Source organism: Tachypleus tridentatus, chromosome 10 (assembly GCF_004210375.1).
Source record: "Tachypleus tridentatus isolate NWPU-2018 chromosome 10, ASM421037v1, whole genome shotgun sequence".
Lineage (NCBI taxonomy): Eukaryota > Metazoa > Arthropoda > Merostomata > Xiphosura > Limulidae > Tachypleus > Tachypleus tridentatus.
In genome coordinates, this window is record NC_134834.1 from 53,525,553 (window position 1) to 53,552,706 (window position 27,154).

At 31.9% G+C, this 27,154-nt stretch overlaps 1 protein-coding gene across 1 annotated transcript in view; it reads right to left on the minus strand.

The window, feature by feature from the left end:
- LOC143228350 (monocarboxylate transporter 12-like) overlaps positions 1 to 27,154 on the minus strand; it is a 42,969-nt gene that overhangs the window by 14,536 nt on the left and 1,279 nt on the right. The window lies entirely within an intron of this gene.

Genomic DNA, 27,154 nt, shown 5'->3' on the forward strand with positions numbered 1-27,154 from the left:
ATTTATGCTAAAACTTAAGTTTATATAAACAAAAGCACGAGTTCTTTATTTAGTAAGAAGAATTCAATGTTTGATTATCGGTGGTCTTAATTAATCAGAGATCTGTTTTGTAGTATCAGTCAACATGTGATTTTCGTCAAGATTACTGAAAAGTTCAGTTATTACCATCATCATCGTAGCACTATTGGACCTTCGATCTGATATCTGCTGTTTACCATAATCAACCGGATAACAGTCGTTCATAGTGTGGATTACCTTTTCTTATTATTTAATATTGTTCTGCCTGTAAGTATTATAATGAAACCTGTGCAGCATTACTAAATCCACCATTGAGTATTGTGTACAGTAGCTTAAGTTTATTTAACTACCTAACAAATAACAGCGACTGTATAACCGTTGATACCGAATTGTTACAATGTCGTCTGTTGTATATATGAAGTCATATATTCTAACAGACATAAATAGATAGGTAGCTGAGTGAAGGCCGTGAGTGTATTTTATTGCTAATATAACAATCATAACGCGTCTCCGTTGAGAGTATTAACAAATTAGTGTTGCAGCTGTAACGACGTCGTATATCAATTGTTTACGTATAGGGTTCCAGCCTTTTTAGACATGACTCTTCTAAAACGATCACAGTTTTTTACTATTGCATAATATACTTCGGCCACGTTACACAACAGTCTTGGTTGACTCCAACAAAAGAAACATGTAAACCGTATTTTAATAAATAACACGAAGCTCACTTTTGAACACTGAATCGACAGTTTTATAATGATGGCTTATTGTAAGTGTCAAATTTAACCTACACTGCGTGATTGCGAATTTTATAGATACTAAAGATGAAGTAGCCATCTTTTAAGCGGACTATAAGAAGTGGCAAGAATCGTGCAAGCAGGAGATGGCGATCCTAGCCGAAAGTGAGGTGGAAATTTTGTAGCTATGTTTATTATTTAGAAAACATTTAGTTTCACATAAAGTATTCACTTAATGTATGCACCATGGTCATCCACTAGAGTTTAGGGTCATCACAAGGTCGTAGAAGTATCATAACGCAAACTCTATCATAAATGAAAAGTCTCTAGAGAAATCAACTCATAATTGTTAGTTAACATGCTTTTAACCTTGTAAGGTATACAGAATGTCACTCTAAGAGGAAATCTGGCAAATTACAGCGAAACTTTTACTGGCTTTACTGCGGCCAGAGGAGAGGAGAACGAAGGAAGAAATATAACAACTGTAAGAACTATTAAAATGCTTATTTGTACACATATCATAACATATTGTCTCATACATGAATTGAACGTACATGCATGTATCTATACAGATTGAAAATATGGCTATGTGAACGTATTTATACATTTATTTGTAAACGTACACATACATACGCTTTACAACTTCAAAACCTAACTGTTTCAAATATAGCTGTATTGCCATTACAGAGATTTGTATCTATGATAACGTAAAACTAAAGAAACAGGATTGTTAAAATATTCTGATTTAAAAAGAGGAAATAGGAATGTTCTTAAAATGGAGAGACAAGATAGGTAACTTAAAGTAAACAAACAAGCTTAAGGTTTGAGACATGATGTTCCCATCTGTAATCTATCATTCAGTCATTTTGAGTAGTTTCATATTCCTTATTGGAAAATGCTTTCATGGCCACCATATAAAGTGTTTTTCTTTTATACCTACTTTATACAGTTAACTCCAGATGACATGACTCAACTTTTTCGGTCATGATTTCCTGTGGCACTCTGGTTGCCCACAGAATATATCTTTGGACTTTTTTGTTTTTACTGAAGAAGTATATATAGTCGCACTTGCCTTATATTTGAGAGAAGATAGGTGGCATATTTAGCGCATTACTTAATTAGACTCACTTAGCTCTTCGTTGGTTCTGAAATAGTTTAAGCATAATTCACACTATCTTATTTCTGATTTAACAGGAATGGCAGAGCTGTTTTCATTATCATAACTTGTTCGATTGTGTTGCATTTCTCAACAAGTAGGAATCCATAGAAATGATATACTGGCGACACAATAAATCAAATTCCGTTAACATTTCCCTAAACCGATCACGAAAACATTGTACTGAAGGAATTATATGCTATTCGTCGGTAAAAAAGTAGCCCAAGAGTTAGTGATGAGTGGTGATGACTCGCTGTCTTCCCTCTAGTCTCACACTGCTAAATTAGGGACGGCTAGCGCAGATAGCTTTTGTGTAGCTTTGCGCGAAATTCAAAAACAAAACAAAAAATAAAGAGTATAGTAGAAACAATCGGTGCTAGTTTAAGATTGCTTTTTTATTTAGAACTTCCTCGCCATGCCACTCATAAACTATCTGTACATACCTATTTCTAGTTTGAACTGATAGACTACAACACAAGTAGATATTCAACAACACTCACCCCAAATCTTTGGATACGCTTATAATCTAAAATGTTAAGAATTAATTGCACTTTTATAGAATACTCACGGCTCCAAAGAGCAAAGCGTATTCTTGTGGTTACCAGACGCGAGCCACCTGCCTTTTAGTTCACGCTTCGGGCATACCAACAACTTAATTTTAAACGATCAGCCTAAAGTGAAAATGTAGAGTATTTGGTGTGGCGGAGGAAGTCGTAATAACACTTGTAGGTTGATATTAAACATTTTCTCCAGTACTTTTAATTCTAAGAAAAAAACATCTAGTTTCTATTACTCTGTGAATTCGAGCTTTTCATATGTGTAATCATATAAATAATTTCTAATTCCTGTGTAACACAGTTGTTCACTAAAATAAACATATTTGCCTGTTTAAAATGAAAATAGCCGATCATTGTTAATTTACGTGATTATTGTCAAACATATCTAAATCTATCATACTTTGGATATATATTACAGTATTATATAACTAGTCATTTTTAAATATACACTTATAGCAAACACGAATCTGGCCTTGATAGTCATGGATTATAATAATACTTCTAAATGTTAAATAGTTTTCAAGATTTTTGGGAGAAAAGTAGGGGTCTAAAGGACCCATTAGAGGATCATTTTTATCAGGAATGTCAGGAATAGTTACAAATCAAGGTGACTTTGTTATTTCGTGATAATATTTTTGTGTAATTAAATAACATTAATTGCTTTAATATAAATTACTGATAAAAGTTTTCATATTAAATAATTTAGCTATAAAACTATGTATGTAAAATGACTTCTTCAGAAAATTTCTACAAGAAATCTTCAACTCCACACGACATTACATAAAACTGACGAACTGGTATATTTTGTGTAAATTAAATGTAATCTTATGTCTAACTTTCAGAGATTTTAGTAAACCAAACGGTATCATTATCAGTGCTTAATCAACGTGCAGATCCAGTTGTTGTGAGATTCTGCGCGGTTACTCGGGAACTCTTTGTGCTCGCCATCTAATTTTGAAGTATAGACTTAACTGAAAAGCAACTAGCTAACACCGCTCATCTCCATGTTGTGCGATACGTTAAACGAATGAATTAAATGTTTTTGTTATAATACACACACTCCAAATTATGGAGATAGATGTCATTATTTTTAATGGTAAGAGGGTTCAAATCTCAACTTAGTAAATATGTAAATATATTCTTCCGTATTCGACTGTTGTAGATTTTCGTTTCTTTATGTTAATTTTACCTGTTTTGATGTTCTTATAATTTAAGCATGTATTATTAATCTCTCATTATTTTTCGTAAAATTGCATCATAGAAAAAAGTCAAAGCTGTAAGTTTGAGATTATCCTGCGCTTCCACTCTGCTTTTTCTTCGTTTTTTTGCTCGTGCATAAACAATAATTAGTTTTATGTCAGTTAATACGTGCTACTGAATCGTAAGATGAATTGTCCAAATGGATGAATATATTACTTCATATCACCTTTCCATCTAGCACGAAACATTTGTGCTGTTAAGACAGATTGTTGTCAGAAAAACTAGTTTCATAAACTTATAAAAATTAAAAGCCAACACTTCTGCTGCCATAGGGACAGACTGTTACGATACATCCATCATATTTTGAAAATTAATTTGTTTTTAAAGCTGAACATGATTTTTCCTTTCGGTCTTACATCTATTTTGGCCAGTGGAAAGCAAAATTAATTATTGTATATTATCGCAAGGTCTGGAACGAAACATGAATCTCAATCTAATTACCATTTCTAATGTATATGTAGTTGTAATTGATCATTTTGAGAGGATGACAGAGAATACAGATCCTTTTCATAAATGGAATAGAAACAAAAGCGGATTTATGTAAAATAAATAAAGATAGATGCTGCTCAGACGGAGAAACTGGCTAAGTTATACGGATTATTGACTTATTTGATGCAAGTCAGGAGTGCTTTATAATGATCTTATATGTGTGATTAATTATTATTATGAAACAAATGCAAGTTTTAAGTCTGAGATTAGGGAGACTTGATATTCTGTAAAATCAGTGAGTTTTGAAACTGAGACTAAAATTGTATGTAAACAGAAAATAATACGTCAAAACGCAATTAAATAACCTTAATTAAATATTCAGGAACTATATCACGGTTTCCACATTTGATTTATTAGCAATTGAGACGAAACTATTATAAAAATGTAACAATGATTTGACTTGTTAAAATAGTATGTTTAATCATTTAAACAAAAAACGGTGATCTGAAAGTTAGAAATTTCCACTACTTCAAAAGATTTTCAGTTCCAGAACACTACAAGGAAAATGCGCTATCAACTCTCTTTTCTTTATTTATTCTGTAACAATAATATTCGGTGGACTCAGTAGACAGCCCAATGTAACTTTACAATAAGAAAACATAAACAAACAATAATACAGGTACATTATACATTTTTTCCCAACGCTCGTCCTACGCTTTAAAAACTTTTAAAGGCAAGTAGGGATTGATATACACGTAACTGGGCTAGATATAGTAATACAGAAAGTTTATAATGTTAAAAAGAATTGAAAAACGAAAGTTAAAACTACAAAAACTGAGTCAGTTAAAGTTGAAAAAATCATCCTTACTTTGGCAAACTTCTAATTATGTTAGTCTGAGTAGAGATATGTATATAGATATATATTCTTTTAATTTTAAGAAACTCAATTTTTGCAGTTTTGATCTAGCTAAGTTACGTATATATAATTCGCTACTTGTCTTTATAAAATTTAAGAAAAAATACCTATTTCTTTCCTTTTTATTAGCTACAATTTTCTGTGGCAGCAATATTAAGTATGTGGTGCTCGTATATCTGATTAGATTTTATTACCTATCAGAGTCTCTGCAAACTACCCTAAAAACTAATTACATGCCCAAAAATACTGCACCATCCGTTTTTTATATATATTTATACAACTATCATTTATGGTGTATAAAAAAAGAATCACTGTGATCCCAGACAGAGGAGTCTTGTGAAAAAATTGGAACTACAAGGTTCGTCATTTTTTTTTCTATACGCTCATCTGATAAAGTCACTTACTTACTTAGATGAAAATATTTTAAAATAAAGAAATTTTGATTCACTCCCTAAACATTTATATAGCAATATACGTTGCTTTATAACTACAATAAGTTTTAGTTTTGCTCAGTCAATAATGTGATATAGTCATCGTTAATATTCAGACATTTTTAAAATGGTTTTAACGGATAATTTGTTTGCCTGTCCTATTGTTTCATCATAATGTCTTCTATTAAATAATATGATACTTAATAATATATATGTAAATTGGTTCAAAAATTATTGTTGTAACGGTTTATATTGTTTAGCCAGTTTTAAATATTTGATACAAAATGATTTAAAATTCAGTCAGGTTAATAATAAAGAAATTATTTTACTTATTCAGCTACAAGATTTATAGCTTAAATGGTTTTCTCAACTAGTATTAGGTTTTGCTTCATAAATAAGACCTAATAGTTTCGTACTTGCTAATTTTTTCATATGTACAGTAATTTTAGCATATTGTTGGTACTCAAATTTAACACTAACGGAACTGAAATAGACTAAGCAACTCACTACTCAGTCATTGGTTTATGGCCACAACAAGACTCACTAAACGATCTATTAACTACTCTGACATAACTCACTTTTTATATGGTTTTAATTGTTTCCTAAACTTCCAAGAGTATTTTAGTCATTAAATTACTTCCACCAAGTGCACAAAATACTCCTTTTATATAAAGAATACGAACGTCTATTTAAAAAAAAAAAACTTAACTGAAAACTCTGTCCTCTTCTTGGAAGGAGATTTCGCTTGAACAATCTTATTAAACAAAAGAAAGAACGGTACGTTGACCATAGTCTTTCTTAATTAACAATAAATCTACTCTTGACACCTAGCATCCTGAATATTTATAAAATAACGGCGCCCTGTCCACCGCAGGGATCTAGCTTTGAAATGTATCGGTACAAATATTTACTGTTGACCAATTCTGGGCAGTATGAGAATAGAAATTATTGTGTTAGAGTAAAATACAGGGATCATTAAAGATATCCCACTCCAACTGACACAGCGTCATGTCTGCGGAGTTACAACGCTAGAGACCGGAGTTCTAAACCAATGGTGGGCTGTGCACAGATATCTTAAGTGTGACTTAGTGTTTAACTAAAAAAAACAAAAAACGTTAAATATCACGAAAGAAACATTCCAAAACATAAAAATGAGAACTACAGAAGGAAAAATGAACCGAAGAATGAAACAAAACATGCGAAACGGAATGAAAATCTGAAAATATATAAGCAGAAAGAAACGAATATAAAATATTGGCAAAATAGAGTGAGAGAAAATGAGAAGAATGATCAACATAAGGATGGAAATTATAGAAAAACTAAAAAATATGTCATGAAAAGAGCGTTATAAGTTTAGAGAAATAATAAAATAACGCGTGGTTCGTTGAAAACATGGCACATCTATAAAGCAATCGTAAAAATAGCATCTGCAAAATACTGTCGAAAGGAATTTAAAACAATCTAATTCTTCATTATAACTCGATATCTTATAGTAATTCGTTAAGATATTTAAATCATGCACATTTAGCGAAGGCTTATCGCTAACTTGAAAGTTTCAAAGTGCTGTGAAATATTTGTATTCATTTGAAATAAAATTCGTCACCTGTTGTACTGTTACATACATCTCTCTAAAATTATCCACTGTACACCCTTTCCCTCTGCAGCTTTAGCTCTACAGAGTTTGGACGAATTACAAACAAACGTATCTAGGATGCCTGACAGAGACAGATGAGGGTTGACTCACATTCAAGTTTAGCTCACATATAATTATATGTTAACGTACCACCACATAAAAACTAAACGTTTATCATGCTCTCAAGAATTCCTCTGTAGTAGAATTATGCTATAAAAACTTTCTATTGGTATTCTGCTGCGTTGCCTATAGGAGTAGATGTAAAGACTAATTGGCTCAGAAACATTGTAAGTCACGTAGAGAAACTTACAATTTTTTGTTAAAATTTTGTGTTTCCTAACTCTGCTACAATGAGAATTGAAATATTTACTTTAAAAATATTATCTTTTTTTTGTAAAACACCTGATTACGTGCCATAGTCATTAACCTCAATAACTGATATCTAACATAACACTATTCCACAAATCAAGAAATTCGTGTTGAAAGACGTCCTGATTAGTACAATAAGAACTGTTACCATTGTATTGTTCACTCTAAATGGCCATGTGTTTTTACTTTTTTGAAAACATAATATAATTACGCTATGGAAGGTTTTCAATTACGTACCAAAACGTGATAAATTTACATATGAGCAAGAATAAGTTTTACAAATGCATGGAACTTATCTAAAGAATAAATAAAATGAATTTAACATAATTTTGCATAAAACAAATGTTCTTTACTCATGAAAAGATAAAATAACAATTTAAAATCTAGTTTATTCCGTTGAATTTAAAAATCGTGTTTCATAGTTATTTTTATCATGATGAATTTATATTTGTTTATCATCTTTCAAATGTCATAAAATCGTATTTCATAAAATAATCTCTAGAGGGGATAGAAATTACCAATCTTATATGAAGACTATGACATGTTATGAAGTGCAAATGGTAATTGATTAAAAACAACGTGATAACACCGTGTAACACAAATTTTGTTCTTAGATAATATGTGTTATTTCTTAATTGCTTATGTTGTAAAAGTACAAAAAATGGCCATTATTCCCTTCAAACTTTGGTTTTGTGACCTGGATAATGATATTTATAAATTAACCTACTATTCAATCTTACTATTGAAGCAAGCAAAAATTGTCCATCTTACCTTCTAGAGTGTTTTTACAGTGCTCGCAGGTAATATTTGGTGCTTATGGTTTGTCTTGATCCCCGACAGGCATACCGAAATGTGCCTTGTAGGCTTTACACGTTTTAGCAGATGCTCTTTTCTTGATAAAATGGCCACATACATAATAGAATGCGTCTGGAGAATGCTTGTAGCATTTTGATGTCATCTTTGATAAAATCAGATAGGTTTATGTGTTCACTTAGGTATTTAGAACTAAACTGAAGTGGTGAGGTTGAGCTCCTGTATATATATATTACTTTGGAAAGTCCGAGAAAATTCTGAAAGGTTCTTGAAAATTCTCGTACGTTCTACAACATTCTAGAAAGTGCATGAAAATTCTTGTAAATTCGAGAAAACTTTCTATCAGCTACTCAGCACCGAATTTACCTCGAATGTTCTGGAAAATGGGTAAATTTGAAAATTTCATTACTCAGGTCACTAAAGCAAAGTTGGGAGAGAAAAATAGGTCTTATCCATTTACTTTAGACATAGGCAATTGGGAAATAACACTTTCTGCCTAGGAACAAGAAAAAATAAAAATTGTGTTACATAGTGTAATTATGGTTTTATTTATATACCATTAATGTTCTATATGTAATTTTATTAGTGAATTTAAAAACAAAATTATCATATTATTATAGATATAATGCCTCTTTCCGTGTTAGGTATGACGCTGATATATACTTTATATGCTTCTGTATATGTATATTGATTGATTTGATTGATTTAGTGTTTTATGGCACAAAGCAGCTAGGCTATCTGCGCCATGTATATTGAATACTTTGTTTTTTGAATTTCGCACAAAGCTACTCAAGGGCTATCTGTGCTAGCCGTCCCTAATTTAGTAGTGTAAGACTAGAGGGAAGGCAGCTAGTCATCACCACCCACCGCCAACTCTTGGGCTACTGTTTTACCAACGAATAGTGGGATTGACCGTTACATTATGACGCCCCTACGGCTGAAAGGGCGAGTATGTTTGACGCGACGGGGATTACAACCCGCGACCCTCAGATTACGAGTCGCACACCTTAACACGCTTAGCCATGCCGGGCCCATATTGAATACCTTTTATTAACTTTAATTATAATCGTTTTACGCATAAGACAATCTCTTTCAATATGATTAACATCTATACATGAAACGTTTTCCATTGGAAATTTCTATTCAATACTACATTTGAAAACGTATTTGTAAGGTAAGCTAAATCTAATAATAAAATACGGTAAATAATGCGTTAATAGATGTCCTTCCTGGTATTTTGCATAAAATAGGATGAGAAATTTTCATTTTATTTTCGAGTAAGTCTAAACTTGAGTTACTTTGATTCAAGATATACGTATTTAGACTAATTGTGACAAGTATAATTGAATAAACGTTTTAGTTTATATATATATATATATATATATATATATATATATATATATATATATATATATATATATATATATTGATATAATGAAGAACTAATTATAATATACTATTTGCTGTGAGTTACACATTCATAATGTATCGCAGTCAAAAACATAGGTTTCTATGTTTGGTGTCGATGCTGTCAATTAATATGTTTCAGAAATACAATTTAAATATAATTTCTATATATCTTAGTTTTCATTTATCTGAAAAATAATTAATTTCTTATATTGAGAACTATCTTACTTTAAATATTTCATAAAGACAGATAGTGATTGTGTTCACTTACCACAAATTAGAACACTTCAGGAACTGTTAAATGTTGAATACCATTCTTCATTATGATGTATTTGGATTAATTAGTTCTGAATTTTTTTGGCTGTACTACCCTTATCTTTATTGGTGTAAGCTGGTCACCGATAAACAATATTATTTCTTTAATATAGTTGAATGAGAAGTTTTGTTTGTTTGTTTGTTTTGGAATTTCGCACAAAGCTACTCGAGGGCTATCTGTGCTAGCCGTCCCTAATTTAGCAGTGTAAGACTAGAGGGAAGGCAACTAGTCATCACCACCCACCGCCAACTTTTGGGCTACTCTTTTACCAACGAATAGTGGGATTGACCGTTACATTATATACCCCCACGGCTGGGAGGGCGAGCATGTTTAGCGCGAACCCGCGACCCTCGGATTACGAGTCGCACGCCTTACGCGCTTTGCCATGCCAGGCCTGAAAGAGAAGTGAGATGCTGATTTGTCGAATAATACTTTTAACTCTATGTTTTATGAAATTAGGACAAAATGTACAGCAACTGCTGTATGATGGCGCTGGACATCGGATAAGATGGATCTTCAAATTGACGATTTTTAAAATTTTCTCAAGATTACAAGTACAACATGTACAGCGTTATATCGTTTTTATATGATTTGCTTTCTGAGCAGGAGTCTTCTTAATACTGATTGGTATATAAAGAAACATTCTGAGTTCTTACTTCTGTTCATATATTCAAACACATATTCGACTTATGGTAACAATTTGCAAACTTAGTAATATTCTTCCCTTGTCGATTGTTTTGTAATTGTAATCACGCCGACTTGTGAATCTAAGGGTCCGTGGTTTGCGTCCAGTTGTCGCAAAATTGCTCTTCGAAAATGTGGACTGCGAGTACGCCCTAAGAGCAGTTGTCCAAATCCACTATTCAGTTGGAGTAACGCAAGAGTCCATGATGCGTGTGGTTGATGAAATGAGCTCCCTTGGTCTATCTAAGAATATCTGACAAGTAATTCTATTCGGCTATTATAAAAGCATCTAAAGGCAAGAAATTCTATAGTTTCGGTGAAATGAATATTTGTAGTATTATACCGTTTTGTGCTTTCAAAAGGATAAAAAAAGATAATCGGTTTATCATTCGATTTAACCAAATAAACAGAGATTCATGATAGCTAAAGTAGGAACCTTTTTTGGAAGTGTAAACAAGGTAATTCAAGTGAGTTTAGTTCTGTTAAAGTGAAATAACAGTGTTACTTACAAACTTTTCCCAAAACACATATTCAATGAAAACACCAATATATATAAACTTGTACAAATTGTGTCTTGTGTAAGACAAATGGAAGTATGTCATCAAATTAATAATTAAGGAACGAATTACTGTAATATTCATAATATTAATAACTGGAACAAAGCATCGAGTAAATGATTTTTACAAAGGGGTTCAAGTCACAACTATAATGACAGCTAAAAACGCCTGAGAGATAAGAAAAATTCCAAAGTGTAAAATCATATTATCAGGTTAAACTGATTACGCTTCTTTAGTTGCAGAAAATATTATTTCCTCAAAAAATAAATGGCCTGGCATGGCTGAGCGTGTTAAGGCGTGCGACTCGTAATCTGAGAGGCGCGGGTTCGCATCCCCGTCACGCCAAACATACTCGCCTTTTCAGCCGTAGGGGCGTCATAATGTGACGGTCAATCCCACTATTCTTTGGTAAAAGAGCAGCCCGAGAGTTGGCGGTGGGTGGTGATGACTGGCTGTCTTCCCTCTAGTCTTACACTGCTAAATTAGGGACAGCTAGCACAGATAGCCCTCGAGTTGCTTTGTGCGAAATATCAAAACAAAAACAAACAAAAAATAAATATCTTAACGATATTGTTCCATTAAGACAGAGCATCCAGTTAAGCGTCTACGTCAATATGCTAGTTCGATCGAGAACTTATGCTAAGCCAGGTAAATCATCAGATGTAACTCACATAGACATTTGCATCTTTGGTTTGGTGTAGCAAGTTCTTGGAAGTTGTTATTTGCGAATGAATTTTTGGAACCATGAATTGTTGGACAATATTGACAAGTTGTAGAAATGTGCTGCAAAGCAATGCACTATCACACCACACAAACCACAAATGGTAAGGCCTAAATAGTCATCATACTTGTACAATTACCATAAACACTAAACACTTTGGTGGAGTCAAAGCTACTCATTCAGTACTTGCATTTTTAAAATCAATTTCTTACAAATCATAAAAATAGAATCTTTTGTTTTTACCAAGCACAAACTTTCAATTTGGATATAACATGGTTATTTTGATATAACACAGCTAGTTACTGTTCATAGTTTCAACAGTTATTAATTTTACTTTCTTCTTGTCTAGCTTCTAAATATATTATCTTGAATAGAATTACCAAATTAATCAAAATGGTGTTAACTTATGTTAAAATTTATATGCCTATTTAGTAGATTGGACTTAAAGATAATTCTTCAAATCAAATACCCCATACAATTTTAGAACCAAATAACAACAACAACAATTGTTGCTATTTTCGTTAAACATTTTAGTACACAAAAATGCCGTAATTCTAAAACAAATTATTGTAGTGATGATTTCAGAAAATTTTTGATTTCGGATAAAAATATACAAAATGAATTGTGGTTAATATTCAAGACACATAAAAGCTGTTTTCCCACGCCTTTCATAAAACGCTTTTGTTGACGCTTTTCTGTTTGAGTAGACCATTCAGTGATGTTTTTGTGGCTATTAAATAATCATTAATAAATAGCACGTTTTTCAAATTAAACTATAAATAGCGAAAAGATCGATCTAAAGACTTATTATAGTTATTGTCATGAACTGCTGAAAACATACAGTGTTGCCCCTAATTAACGTCCCCTCTTTAACTGTCGTCCTCCGGTATTCTTATAAAGCTCATCTTGTATGACGGCATTAATAATCCAACATATATTTCACTTTTATTACAGTAATTTTTATTTGAAAAACAAAAGAAAAAATAAATACACACGCACACTTACAGACACAAATATTAGCGTTGACATCAACAAATCTGGAACAAATCAGCGCCTCCGTTCGTATTTTGCAACTTACCCTGGGAGTTAAACCATGGGTAGTACGGTAAACCACTACATAGTTTACAATTTAAAGGCCTGGCATGGCCAGTTGATCAAGGCCACTCTTAATTCTAGGGTCGCGAGTTCAAATCTGCTTACACCAAATATTCTCGTACTTTCAACCGTAGAGGGCATTATGACGTGCAGTCAATACCACTATTCCTTGGTAAAATAGTAGCCCAAGGATTGCTGGTGAGTGGTGATGACTAGCTGCCTTCTCTCTAGTCTTATATTGTTAAATTAGGGACGGCTAGCACAGATAGCCCTCGAGTAGCTTTGCTCGATATTCAAATCGTTTTATTATGCTCCTAATTGCAGATGTTTGTGGTAGAGAAAACACACACAAACGTTTATTTTGTATCTGGTGCTAAGAATGTGCTTGCCAGTTGTGGACTTATACCGTTAGAAACGCTTTTTACACTACATAATTAATCGTTTATTATAATGACGAAGCAACACACACACACACACACGTTTATATATTATAAGTTTTAAGGACTGTTCGGTATAGGAATTTTTAAAGCTTTTATAATAAAACTTTTACAGCTGGAGGAAGAAAGTAAGGTACAATTACGATAGAATATTAGTGAAAATATTAAAATGTAATGGAATTAAACACAAGAAAATACTATAAAAAGAATTCGTTAAAATTAGTTTATACGTCTTAAATTAAATACAACACATTAAAAGTGCAGAGAAAAAGTGCCAGTAAATATATTACATATTCACTGTCAAAGAGAGAAAAAACTGACACAAAACTTGCGAATTGAATAGTATATTTGTTATTGTTTGTTTGTTTGTTTTAATTTCACGTAAAGCTACACGAGGGCTATTTACGATAGCTGTCTCTAATTTAACAGTGCTCACAGCCAACTCTTGGGCTACTCTTTTACCAACGAATAGTGGATTGACCACTACATATAACGCCCCATTGCTGAAAGGGCGAGCATGTTTAGTGTGACGAGGATTTAGACCCACGACACTCAGATTATGAGTCGAGTGCTTAAAGTGAGTCTACTTTAAGGAATCAAGATAAACGTTTCTCGTCATTAATTAACGTACTTAAAATGCAGGAAAATTGTAAATAGTTGGATATAACAACAATAATTAACAACTAGCATAACTGATATACTTAATATTAAGAACAGTACTGTAAGTGTTGGTGGAATTATCAATACAAATATAAATACAAATACACTGAAATTTCTGAACTCCCACACATTTCTTTTAAACAACAGAACACTTTTGCTTATCATACGAAACTAAAGTATAAGGATTATATTTTTGGGGAAAACTCAAAATATATTAATTTAAAACACAATTGATAATCCAGTCACATTCGCTTACTATATTAGCGAAATCGTGAATCAGTTTTTATGTCATACTTTAGTTACTGAAACAAAATAGAACACGACCACACTATTTGCTAGGCAAACGAAACTTCTAACCATTTTAGACACACCTGTATGTTTTAAAAAATACTGAACAGTGATTGGTACACTAGAAAGACTCAGGAAAATTCTAGCCGCCGCCCCATAAAGGAATGTTGACCGAAATGTGAACAGATATTTTGAAAGGAAGAGGAGCTCACTTTACATACGAATAGTTAAAGTTCATGTCTACTAACAGATAACGAAATAAATCCATGTATATCTACTAATGTTTCTTTATATGGTTGTGTTTTTAAATTATATGCAATTGTGCCATGTTTAAAACATCTGTTAAATAAGATTACATGTGATATATAATTGATGTTAAAAAATAAACATATCATATTCAAGAATAAAGTATTGGTTATTACATTTTACACCAGAGGTCCATAACAATTACTTAACACGACTGATCCACAATCAATTTCCAGTTCTTTGTTATAAAGAATTATACGATAAATGTTTCTTCTTCACAATGAACACATTTGTTCCCTCTTTTGAACCAATCTCATGAAAATAATTATTGAAAGAGCAATAAGAAATTATAGTTAGTGTTATATTTGATGGTTTTGACATTAATGAAGATAAGAGAAAAATATAAAGATCATACTTGACATATTGTTCGTATTTTAGTTATAAGAACACGACGTATGGAAATAAAAAGAAAGTTATACAAATGATTCAATAATAATTTAAAGATACTAAAGGTAGAAAATAAAGATCTAACACCTATAATGCCATCCTCGAGAATAGCTTCAGAGGCCTCTTTCTTATATGGGACTAGCAGTCACTGTTTAATTGACACTAAATATGGTTCAAATCCACGTCTTTATTGAGAAGTAAAATAACCTAACCAGTATGATTTGTTAGATTGAATATTCTTGAGCTCAGCTTTCAACCGGAATTCCCGATTGTAGGTCCTCGTGACAAAAAATAAAAAATTGAAATCTAAATGTCAAATCGTGTTTCAGAGAAATCCTAATGTAGCATAAATGTAAACATGTCAGCAATTATAAGTAGTTTTTTGTGATAATGATATTTGTGACTGAACGTGTATACATAAACTTTATATAAGTTAAGGACTTAAAGAGAAATGGTATCGATGACTTTTGTTGATTTAGTTTCAGCTTCAAATTTGCAACTATTGGACTCTAATAAAAACTCAACTAACTGTCATAAAATACAGACAACAATATTACACTTAGTTGAGAAATGTAACGCCACGATAGATTAAGAACAATGTTACACTTAATTTACAAGTAACGCTACACTAATAAGCTAACGACATTATACTTAGTACAGACGGGTAGCGCCATCAAAAAACAATGTTACACTTAGGTTACATGGAACACTGTAGTGAGCCAATAAGAGTTTTACTTTTACTTTAAAAATGCAGTGCAAAAATAGATTAACATCAATGTTATACATTGTTTATTAAAACCGACTCCGAATAGAGTTAAAATCCACGTCTTTACTGAAAATAAAAATAACTTAACCAGTTTGATTTAGTAGTTCCAATAACACTGAACTCAGCTTTCAGCCAGAATATCTTTTTAGACACACCTATATATTTTAAAAGTACTGAACAGTGGTTGGCATACGAGAATGTATGAAGTTTACATAGAATAAAAAGTCGTAGATGCATTAATGTTGGTCTGTTATCAAATTCCTAAAACTTGTAATTTTAATACGTTTACTGAATTAATACTTTAATTATTTATATTTTCCACATCTCATTTATGATAAAGTTTGCAAAAGTATATAATGTATCTTTTCAATACATATCCTATACTCTCTCCACATATAGGCCTGGCATGGCCAGGTGGGTTAAGGCGTTCGACTCGTAATCTGAGGGTCGCGGGTTCGAATCTCGATCGCACCAAACATGCTTGCCCTTTCAGTCGTGGTGGCGTTATAATTTGACGGTCAATCCCGCTATTCGTTGACAAAAAAGTAGCCCAAGAGTTGGCGGTGGGTGGTGATGACTAGCTGCCTTCCCTCTAATCCTACATTGCTAAATTAGGGACGGCTAGCATAGATAGCCCTCGAGAAGCTTTGTGCGAAATTAAAAACAAACAAACAAATCTCAATATATATATATATATATATGTATAATTAACAATGTCACATTTAGTTGAGACATATGATACCACACTATATTAGTAACAATGTCACACTTAGTTGAGATGTATAGTGCCAGCTATATTAACACCAATGGCACACTTAATTGAGACATCTAGTGTCATACTGGATTGATGGTAAATGCTACACATCCGAAGACCTAGAACATGTAAGTTGTAGAAAAAATAACAACGTTTTACTTCTAAACATTAAATTCCTGAGGTAACAATGCAAAATTACCATAAATGGTTTGTATCTCTAGCTAACTGCTCTGTAAGTCTAAAACGATTTTAATGCGCTGCGACTGTTTTTTTTTTTTTATATAAGATAATCTTATTACTATGAGATCGAACATTAAATATTTGAGGACATTCAGGGCTCTTAACGTTTTACTGATATCAACATCAATAAAGCAAATATCAAATAAACAACGTTTTAAAAATTATATAACAGAAAGTAATTTTAAATATTTTAGGAACAAAACTGTCAAAAAATGAACATAACGTTCTGAAAAGGTCCAACTACGATATACTCTCGCTGTCAAAATACGTTGTTGATTATATACCAACGAATTCGGGTATGACATCTGGATTCTTGTTTAATTTAAGATATTTTAACAGTTCGATACCATAAAACTTTGTGACTGGGAAACAGAAACAACGAATATCACTTACATATTAACATACTGTGGTTTAAAGTAACGAAGACATGCTATCAACTTTTGTTTTCCATTGAAACTCAAAAATAAATTGCAACATAGTAAATGCCAACCTAGTTTTTGTACTAACGTCATCAAATTCATCGTGAATTATCCCTTTAAGCATAAATGCGATTCTTTTAGCTACGTATTCCATCATCTTAACTAGTCGATGTTTGTATTTAGACTGACGTATTGAGACCAGTTACGTACCTAAATAGAAAGTAAGAAAAAAGACAAATTCTAAAATCCCAATATTGAAACTTTCCAAGCGTCTTCATCTTGCTTAGAAAATTATAACTAATTTAAGAGTAGTATAATATTATTATATATATTTAAATATATATATAATAATAGTAATAATTTGGCAATTGAAATTTCACTTCTTGTTAATATATTTCATACAACTCTCTCACACACATGTATACTGATGTATGAAATATATATATATGTATATATACATATATCCAATATATATAGTAAAAACTATTAATTTCAATGTTTACCAGCATATATGAATTAAGATAAGTCTTAATTTGATCCCTAGAAATAAAAAAAATCGTTTGCCATCTGCAAGTTTATAAACTGATGTGATGCCAATAAATAGCTGTATAAAAAAGTTATAATCCTCAATAACTGCGGCTGTAATGAGATCTTCAATCGGTCAAAAATTGGAGCTGTGAACTAAAAGTTTGCACTTAGAAAAATCTCAGATTCACTCTGTGAGTCACGATGTCTCAGCTAACAGTATGTTTGGCTCCTACTAAACTACTTACGTTAATGGTATTGGAACTTAGAACTTGCTATTTAGTCTTACGTTAATGATGCTTGATATTTATGATTAATTCACACACGAAGTCGTTCACGTTGTTTTTTTTTAATAAAAATATTACGAAACGCAAGGGAAAGAAACAAAAGCTTTCTCCCAATACGTTATAAATTTTATCATAATAATAACATAAATCGTTATAATATTCTACTGGCTTGTGGAATGAGCTGATATCAGCAGTAACACAGGTCATCACATCACAAGAGTTTATGAGAAGATTGTGATCTGAAACATAAGCAGTGAATTCAAATTCCTATTTTTCTCACTGGGCAGATGTGCAAGAAGTAAGTTAAACATCGTACAAGTTGAACGTTACGAGAGGTCTTGCTCATGAAAAACATGTCGAGGTGCTATCAGACGAGACGATTTTGAGATATGTTTGTATATATTATTTTTACGAAAAATAGTACATTTTGGGATATCTAGAACGGAAATAAAACGTTTCCCTAATTTCTACAACTGCTAATAACTTCTTTCGGATACAAACAAATGTTTGCACCTAGTGAAAATAAAGCAGCAAAAATTGGCTGATTACAGCGTCTGTTTCATCAACATTTAAGTTTTATTGGATGTATTTACTTGACAGTTGCATAGGTCATTTTAATTAATATTGTGTTCAAACTCAAAGCTGCACATTGATCGCTTTTATTTTGCCTATTATAAGCATTGATACCTGATGGTTTAGTGTTATAAATTCTCAGACATATTATTGAGCCACCGGGATGGATATTATTTAAGATTTAAAATTTACGTTTAGAATTATTATAATTAATCTATCATAAATGAATCTTTATAGGACAAGACCATGTTTTTGTAAATGTTTAATGTTTAATGATTTTAACGCTATATTCCTTTAATTGTGTGTATAGATGTTTTACACAAGTGTCATTTCAATTTATTTAATACATATACTACTATTTAGGAAAGATCTATATAACTTTCAATTTTCATTAAAATCTACGCTCACATATTCTTAATTATGAGCTGGTGGACTGGAGAAAAGGAAGCTAGTCAACAGTGTTAACAGCAAACAACTGGATTACTCTGTTTGACAGAATAGTTAAACAGTCATTGTTGTAATGTATCAGCTGCTTTAAAAATATGAAACGTGTTTCCACAGCAACGAGATACAAACTCTATCCTTCTGTTTCACAATCAGAATACGCTAACCCCTAGACCGAAGCGAGTCTAATTCTACCATATTAACACTAACTAAAGAAATTCAACCTTAAATGTACGAGTTAAAGGAAATACCACATCATTAACATTTTTCAGGCCTGTTCTTTCGTCATTTTAAAAGTGAATGTTGAACTTTGATATTTACACAGCATACGAAAGGTTCCGTAAACAGGATACAGACGAATGCCTAGATATACAATTAAAGGAAATTATGTGGAGAAAGAAATATCCGTAGCTATGAAACAAACATCCAACATCGTAGCACAAATCATAATGTGGATCGTTATGTAATCTACCCTGCTCTCTTGAGGCACCAGTGGAAATAAAATCCAGACTGCGGTGGGGTTACACCGTTTATTCACTTTAATTTTAACTTCGCCAGCCTCACATGCTTTAAAAGAAGGAAAAAAAAAGCGCAAATATATGTGCTCTAGCCCACAACATCCCACATCTTTACCAGTTTTCGCTGTCTGCAATTAGATGTGAGAAGGTAGTTATTCAAAAAATAAATTAATTAAAAATAATTCGAACAACAATAAGGTAGACAGCAAAACTTTACATCACTCAATATGATGTTTGGACATAAAATACCAATATCTTAAGATGTTACCATATTAAGCCTAGCCTAAATCATTAGTGCAATTCCCATCTCATTCTTCAAACGAGATAATTGACAAAATCCGCCATGAACTATCTTTCAAGAAGGATTTTTATTTTCTATTATAATAATATTCAGTTTTGTATTTCCGGAAAAATCGTGCTTCTTACTATCAAAATGCGCATGCGCGAGTACTTCATTTTAACGGATCCAAACAAAGGGCGAATGTAAATATATTTTAGTAAACATTTCGTACAAAAAAACGTGTTAAAAATTATCTCCGTTTTAAAAAAGTCCTAAAATTAAGTCGTAGATTAACTTTGTAAGTTCATTTATTTATATTAAGGAGTACGGAATTTTTTACCCAAATCAAACTAAAGCAAAACATCGTACACAGTTAGAGTATTAATTTGTTTCTTTATCGAATACAAGCCGTACGTAATAATGGTTTAATTTATGCTAGGCGTAAAAGAAATTGACTTATAGATGTTGGTTTTTGCCTTCATAATTATTTTGTACTATTCTAGAAATCCTGTATTTAAAGAAGTGCTCTGCAATATAGTTACTAATTTTACCGCAATTTTTTTATTGTCTCTACTTGTATTATTCAATACATCCCTCGTTTGAAGCTTCTTCTTGTGTTAATTTATCACTTTAACTGATCGATGTTTATATTCACACTGACGTATCGGAACTAATTGTGTACATAAACAGAGAAAGAAGAAAAATGACAAATCTAAAATCCTTTTACTTAAACTTTTTAAGCGCGTTCAACTTCTTGGATAAAATATAATTAATATCCATAACATCTAATGTATGCAGTGTTGTGTATGTGTGTGTGTTTTCATATAGCAAAGCCACATCAAGCTATCTGCTGAGTCCACCGAAGGGAATATATGTAGTAATGGTATTTATATATTTTTGTAGTTACCATCTAAAAATATTTAACTTATAGGTACACTCAGTTTAGAACAAATGACTTAGAAAGTGAAATTAGTTTATTTTTACGAATATCTAGAAAGTATAGCATACGGATTTGTCAAACGAAATTAATGAGGTCAACATTCGTAACGTCTTCGCCATTAAATCCTAACACGAACTATTTTGACACCAGAAAAATCGAAAATTGTTTGTATCACTTATTGTAGAAAAGTATATTTGATTTCAATGCCATGTAAATTGGACGAAACAAGGGTAAAGACGTGACCAAAAACCACTAAGTTTATAGGCTTGTTTAACGTTTTGACCCTCTCTAAAATATCCAAAATAAGCACACTTTACATCTTTTATGTATAACTATGGGCCCATAAAATGTATATTTGTACCAAATCCCATGAAATTTAATCAAAATGTGCTTGTTGTTTTTTTGAGCTCTGACCCTCACCTAAAAAAAACTCAAATGAACAAATCTAACTTTCTTTCTTGAATGTGAGTGTGTTGAGCACATGAACATTTATATTTGTAGTAATATTCATCTTGATTGCTACAAATATGACCGCACATGACCTCAAAATATACATGTTTGATTTATTTTAACTTTGAACCTAAATATTTGCGAAAAAGACTTAAATATAACAATATGAAAAGCTATTGAGCGTATTGAATGACCAGTATATCACTACCAAGTATCAAATCAATCCACATGAATGGCAGTTTGATTGGAAGAAAGAGAAACAATATTAAAACAATATATCACTCTCCGGATACACGATTATCAATGAAAGTAATACTTCCAAAATTCTACTAATTAAATATTTTGAGAAATACTACTTTCGTTTCGTTTATTTAGAATTTTCGCGCAAACTCATTCAAAGTCCATCTGCGTATAGCCGTCTTTATGTTTGATCAATAAGTCTGTATCTTCAAACACCATTTTTAAGCTACTTCGATTGAATAGTAAGATTAAGCCGTCGCTTTACAGTGCACTCTGGCTTAACATAGACTAGAGAATAGGGCGCTCAACTACGAATATCCTAATAACGGGATTGAAACCCGGTTCTTAACACGCTCGTTCTTTCCTCTGTAAGGGTTTATAAAGGTACAGAAAAGCATAAGCGTTAGCAGTGGGCACCTTTTTCAATCTTGTCTTCCTTCCTAACTGCAGCTTAAAATTAGAGACGGTGACAGACTGACTTAGTAACTTAATCGTAACTGCAGCCCACCCACCATCTGAAAGGTGGAAACATGTTTACGGAAACAATGTGAAAACCAAGAATTCTATGAGAGATCTCTGTCGCTCATACAACATCTACGAATGTTATAAAATTGCCTTAGTTTTGTCTGGTTGTTAACACACACATACACCACAATTGTTTTAGATTTACTGGTTCGATTTATAAAATCCCTGACACACACAAAACTGTAATGTCGAACTTAAACTTTCAACTTATCCTATTCGAAACTTTAATTCTTCGCTCCGTTTCACGTGAATGTTAAGTTATTAACTGAAACGTCAAACATATTACTTGACTTTAGACAACTGAAAATTCCAGATTAAGTTTGGTATTTAATATTCTAACCTATTCAAACTTAAAAACACATGTTTTAAAACATTTCGACGATTCGGACGTAATCTTTCTTAATTTAGAACTGCCGACCAGAAGAAAGACAGCATCACAGAAGATGCAGAACGACTGTCACAATTATAACACATCAACAACTGAAAGTTTGAAGCTTGTAGAGTCTTTTAGCATGACTCGAATCTTGGTATTTTTAGTTCTCAGCCCAGTTTGCTAACTATTAAACCACACAGATGTTCTTCACATTCAAAGAATATCAATTATAGTGAATTCGGATAAATGTTTAATAAAGGGTATCGTTCAGTAAGAACTAGTTATGTTTAAAAAAATGTGCTGTGTCATAATGCCCAATAATACTAAATCTTAACCAGTTTATTTGAATGTAAAAGAAAGCGCATTTTTAGCTCTTTATAAATATAGAAGGATATAAATTATCTTGATCAAATTGAGTCAGTAAAGTATGTGAATCAAGGTAAGATTGGGGAACAGAATAACGTATCCTGATCTTATTCTAAAGAAAAAGAATATTTACAAAACTTTAAGGCAGTTTTTGCACCTAATTAATTCCATCTGCGTTGAGCAAATGTCGCAAAATCTTGAACGTTGATGAATCTTCTAAATTAAACAGATAAGTGTAACATACTTTAATTACTGTTCTTAAGTATCAACATAACATGGTCACACTTTATATGGACTTCTAGGAAATTTATATACTGAAACATATAATATAAAGACATATAAAAACTGGCTTGAGAGGGTTAGCATTAAGAACACAGGACAATGGTTGAAGTATCTAAAAGAGGTGGGATATGACCTTGACTGGGATAGTCACACAGTTCTCTCTCTTGCTTTAGTATTTGTTTTTGTTCTCTTTATTATATCTAAGTTTTTTTTAGCCGTAAAAAAACGAAAGCTGACCAGTGTGTTAAAAATACATAACCATTATTAATAACGTTATTAATTTAATTATTCACTTGCGCTTTCGTGTTTACCTAAAGGTTAGTGTTCAATTTACTCTTCGCTTAACAGGCCCGAACTGCATTTTGTGAATATTTTTGGCTACATGTTACGTATCAGTGTACCAAACTTACAGCTGTAGATAATTGTATACGATGATGTTTACATTTTTACAAAATGATATGAAAACTGAACGATGGCTGATTTATAATATGACAATCTAAATAACACTTAACTATGACAACGAAATAAGAAGAAACGTCTGATATTAATAATATAAGAATAGTAAAAGGACTGTTTCATTCTTGTTTTCAAGCACTTAACTCCCAACAGAAGATACTAAATAATCAAAGATATTTATACAAGTCCCAAATCACTATTTGTTTTTACTTTATAATCACAGACATTTTTACTGCCAACATGTGTGGTACCATTAAATTAACAACGAAAACAGAATCAAATATATTCTGTCAGTTGTATCTTCAGATGATTTTATTCGACCTAATCACCAGCGGTTTTCACAAACCTGAACTGTTTCCCTTCTAACATCGCTAAAAACTGGATATTGATATTCATGGTGAGCACACACAGATATCCTACTGAAAATAACAAAGAAACAAATGCAAACCCGAAAAAGATTATTGTTTGCTTTTTATCAATGTTCTTTTTTGTAAAACTACAAAAGGATTATCTGAGCTAACTGTTTCTAGTTTTGATTTGATAAAAGGAGGCAGGGAGCCCGCGGTCAACTCTTACTCTAATCAAATAAAGAGATATGAGCGTCATTCTTATAAAGTTTTCACGACCACAAAGTACAAAGCGCGATAACGTGCAAAGAAACGCTCGACTATTGGTTAAAGGATGTGTTTATTTGGTTTGTTGGATTTTGCGCAAAGAACAGTCTGTGCAAGACGTCCATAACTTTCAAGTCACAGACTATTAGAAAAGCAGCTGGACAACATTGCATACGCCAACTACAGGAAAATTTGTAGTTATAACACTTCATTGGCTTCAAAGACTTTCGCAGTAGTGAAACATGAACCACGTAATTGCAGCTCAAAATTTCGACAAGCTATCCTTCTCAGTCTTTAGCTTCAAAAGGGGAACTTTCAGCTTTGAAAACACGACTTTTTACTTCATGTATTCCAAAATGTTTTGCCACTCTTTCTCTCACAGTTTAAGCCAGACGGTTTGATTCGCTATCTGAGTTAGTAATGACTAACTCCATTTTGTTTTTCACTACAGATCCAGCATGTTCAGGTGTTTAGGGTGCTTGACTCGTAATATGAAGGTCACTTGTTTGAATCTCTGTAACACCTAACATGTTCGCCAGTGGGTGGTCATGACTATCTGCTTTCCCTCTAGTCTTACACTGCTAAATAAAGGACGGCTGATGCAGATAGCCCTCATGTAGCTTTGCGCGAAATTCAAAATCGTACCATATTTTAGAATATTTTATAGTTAAAGTTATAGAATTTATTTTTTCTAAATTTACTTTTCTAATTTTTAACAAAGACTTTCAAAAGCAAATTCAAAGACATCGAAGTAGTGGTTTAAAGGATGTGAAAGAACCATTCCAAAACTGTTTGATATTTTAAAACTAGCTTTATATACTTCTTGAATTTCTATATTTTATGCGAATAAACCTTTTAACTTAAATGTTATTTAGAAACACAATGTAAACCCTAAATACTTTCTATACAAGTTTTAACTAGAACAATCTACAAACATTTCTTAGATTTGAAAATCTTTGTTAATACAAGCCTCGGGTTTAGATATTTAGGTAGCTTTTAGAAACTATGAAAACTTAAGTCGGCATATTTTTTAAGCTTTTAAGATCTAGATTGACATATATTTTGGATTTGGAGAGATATGTATGCATTTATAAAATATAAACGGTATATGTATGTATAGCTACTGATGTACATCTTCAAGCCTCCAAAGATACCTGAATATTATTTTGACGCTTAAAATACCTGTATGGATTTACAGCTTGTCTTTCACAGATCTGTAATAATATATTTTATATTACATGCAGTTATGTTTCACAAAAGGACGAAAATATTCACCAGGTGGATTGACAATATTTTATTTTTGCCAATGCTCAAAAAAAATTCTTAATTTTTATCGAAATATAAATGCAGAAATAAGTTGTGTTTATATAAGAACACTGAGATATATATTCACTAGCTGTCTTTCCTTTTGCCTATCATTTCATAATTTGGGACAGCTATAGCCCTTGTGTGGTTTTGTGCGAAATCCTTGAAAACAAACAAACAATAGAAGTATACATAATAATAGAATTGTTTAATGAATCACAGTGAAATAGTGGGTAAGCTAGTACGTATGGAAAATAATCTCAGTCATGTTAGAATATTTTGAGAAATATTGTCACATTTAACGTCAGCTTGAGATATGCATGTATAAACCACCAGACAAGACATACAAAATACTTGGTATGAATTAAAAAGTATACTTTTCATACACAATAGTTGGATAAAATAATGATAAGGCCTCTCTATTTTAATTGCAATTTTAGATATCCTTAAGGAAATATGTAGCCATATGGTGCGTTAAGTTATTATATATCATTAAATTTGTCTGGATCCGAAGAGTATATTGTTGTTACTTCAGAGAAAGTCTCTAAAACAATAAACCTAAAAGAAACGTCTGTCAGTTTTTCAAAGAAGCATTCCTTTGGTTCTTCAGTGACATGAACACATAAAATAATGACTGTGATGTAAGGAAATTGTACAAAGTGAGGTCAGAAAGGCTATGGAAAAATAAGATCACATCAGACAAAGATAATAATGGTAGAGAAACTAGGTTGAAAGATCATGACTGACAAGATTTAACGTGAGTAATGCGACAAAAACAAAAGATAGAGCACCAAAACCGTACACAGAATTTTATGCTAGAACACAAAAACCATTTTCGGTTAAAACAACTCGAAGTAATTACACAAGGTTGGTTACCGTGCTAGTTGTATCGTTCGGAAATCTTTAATAAAACCAAAAATATAAAAAAGTAATGAGTAAAATGGTGTCAACGACATAAAAATTGGATCAAAGAACAATAAGAAAGTGTGGTTTCGTGAAATGGTTTTTCTCATCAAAATGGCCTGTGGTTAGAGCCTAATGAAGATCAGATCCCTTCGCGTTTTGTGTCATCAGATAAGCATTATAAGGATGTGTGTTTTCTTATAGCTAATCCGCATCGGGCTATCTCCTGTGTCTACTGATGAGAATAGAACATCTGATTTCAGTATTGTAAATCCAACCGGCAAACAACATTATAATGATTTATAATGATTAATTTTTTTTCATGATATTTGACTCGAGTTTTTCAATCGTTTTCAATTTTGATTTTTTAAGGTATTTTAATATGCTGTGAATTATTCTATGGAAGTATTTTTCGATAATTAAATAGTGGTTTTGGCATTTATGGCAAATGATGAGGAATTTTCTTCTTTATTATTTTTCTTATTTTTCTGTGCGTGCCATTTTTCTTTTCGGAAATAATACAATAAAAATTCAAAATATTTGATCAGAATCTTAAGCTATATGAAATTATCTACTACTTAATATTCACACTTACTAGAATGTTCGTTTAAAATCATCTTATTTATGTATACAAAATATTTTTACATATAACAGCGCTTTCTTTGCACAACATACAAACTCTTGCCATTTTATTAATTTTTGCTGACAATATTAATC